The sequence below is a fragment of the Solanum dulcamara genome, chromosome 4 (assembly GCF_947179165.1).
Source record: "Solanum dulcamara chromosome 4, daSolDulc1.2, whole genome shotgun sequence".
Classification (NCBI taxonomy): Eukaryota; Viridiplantae; Streptophyta; class Magnoliopsida; order Solanales; family Solanaceae; genus Solanum; species Solanum dulcamara.
In genome coordinates this window covers 21,894,117-21,896,484 of record NC_077240.1, presented here as the reverse complement: position 1 = coordinate 21,896,484, position 2,368 = coordinate 21,894,117, and the positions used below count along the sequence as shown (strand labels likewise).

The 2,368-nt window shown below is 32.1% G+C and overlaps 1 long non-coding RNA gene across 1 annotated transcript; it reads right to left on the bottom strand.

The window, feature by feature from the left end:
• Nucleotides 1-992: 992 nt before the first annotated feature.
• LOC129884847 (uncharacterized) lies at nt 993-2,060 on the bottom strand. The gene is made up of 2 exons (XR_008765990.1): nt 1,950-2,060; nt 993-1,241 (listed from the first exon to the last, which is right to left on the bottom strand). It is a non-coding gene; the product is annotated as an uncharacterized LOC129884847 (long non-coding RNA).
• Between the last annotated feature and the right edge of the window lie 308 nt (nt 2,061-2,368).

Sequence of the window (2,368 nt, the reverse complement as noted above, 5' to 3'; positions counted from 1 at the left end):
GCTCAGAACTCAACATCATCTCAACATCAATATGTAATGCAAGTTTAAAGATAATAATAATAAACAATGTTTACTCAGTTGAGAGTTTCTCTAACAGACAACCATCACTTATGAACTAGTGATGATACAATGAAGCGACCACATTCATCCAATACCTTGTCAGGGTAAATGAAATCACCATCTTGAATCCAATCATCAAAGTCCTCTCTGTGGGACTTAAGAGGTATACCCTCCATCCTATACTAGCTACGTAGTTCTGCGGTTTGAGTCAATTAAACACTTACCCAACTCGGTGCTCAATACTACTCCCAAAATATGTGCTTATATTAACATTATCATCTAGTCTTATTGGAAAAACATCAAACTCATCTTATTACCTCTTCATCAATCATTACACTTCAAAACATTATTTACATCACATCAAAAAATCTTGTTCAAAACATCATATACTCAAATTCATTTAAACTCAATTCTTTTGCTCTTTCAAAATTCAATAAAATACATATATAGTATTAATTCAAATCACTCTTTTTGTCAATAAATATTAAAAGGCAACATTTTTACTCAAAATACGTGTAAAAATATTCATGAACATCAAATCAATTAGGGTTCATGAGAAAGTAGCCATTAACAATAATTCCAATAATATGAGAGATAAAAATAATAATAATTTCAATACATAAATATATATAACTCAATAGAAGAAGAATTAATTCATTTGAAATTCAAGATTTGAGTAACTCAACTATAACTCAATTACGATGAATTTAAATATTGGGCGCATGTGTAGCATCCCCTTTTAGGAGAATACCACTTACGAAACAAAGACTAATTATTTCTATTATTTTACCCTAAAAAAACTTATTGAAATAAGATATATGAGTTTTATTTTAAAAAATTGATTTCCAATTCAACAATACTGCAGGTCCATAAAATACACAAAACTTCAAATAAGTAATTATCACAAAAATATTATCTTCCTTCGTGCATAATGACAAGTCAAAATATAACCTAGTACATTGCATTACTTGAGTTAAAAGCACACTCTAAAATAACAAAATTAGTCACTTGGTTTAAGTTACAAGCCTTCAAAATTTCGTAAATAAGTGTCACACATGTATCATGTACAAGTCCCCAAAATAATATACAAAAACTAGATGTATATGCATATGTGATCTTCAAAAGAGCTCCCAAAAAGTCTACTCCACATGGCCATCTTCATATCCCGCCTCGCACATCACCTACGATAGGAAACAACTATCGCTAAGCATAAAGCTTAGTGGTGTATAACCTTTGGACTTAGAGCCATTAAAAATTCTCAATTTCCTTTTTCATCATAAGCTGTTCAATAAGGTAGCATTAAGCCAAGTGAACAAGTATATCAAGTATCGAATACAAATCTTAGAGAGTTTCAAAATACCAATACTAATATTCAAAGGCTTAAGTACCAAAAATGCTTATAATTAAATTCAAAAGAGTAGTCAAATAATCAATTTCACCCCATATGTACGTCATGCCTTCACACTAAGCACAATCAATATCAAGACGGACCAAAGCCCCAAAATCAAGAAGTGTCCATATCAAGAAGGGTCGTCACCCAATATCAAGAAGATCAAAGACCATGTTGAAAGTGGCTTTTCACTCGTACTAAAAAATGGACGAAAATCCATCGTTAAGACGAAATGTAAATCCAAAGTCAAGATGGACAAGATCTGAATCGAGAGGCATGCCAATATCGATGACAAGTCACCGTAACAAGAAGGATAAATTCCCAACAAAAATGCAAAATGATCAAGCAATTCGTACAAGTGGACGATTCAATGAAAGTTTTGCAATACTTGAGATAATAGTCATACCAAAATACAAAACAAGGAGTAAGGAAACAACCCAACAAAATACTTCAAATTTCAGAAAAATAAAATATTTCAAGTTCAAGTTTATACACGAACCTTGGCGTTTTAGCACACAACAAGTTCTACCACCACTCGAGGAGTTCAATTTCTCTATGTCATAGATCAACCAAAATCCACTTCGTCAAACAGTTCCTCTTAGCTTGTATAAGAGAATACACACCTTAAATACACAATCAAATACCTACTTAAGTTTAAAAGTTCCAGCATATCGAAATTAAACATAAAATCACTGAAAATCAACCCAAAGTATCAAAACGGAAATTCTGGGCAGCACTACTGTCTTGTATTGCTACTCAGTTTCGAAGGGGTAAATAGGAGAATTAGGCTTTGTGTCCTCAAAGAAAGTTATAGCTATATGTCTTAGGGTCATATACAACTTTGAATCACCCCTACAGAAATTATGTACAACAAGATATGCTCAAAATACCCACAGCAGTCCATGTAGGATTTTTAGA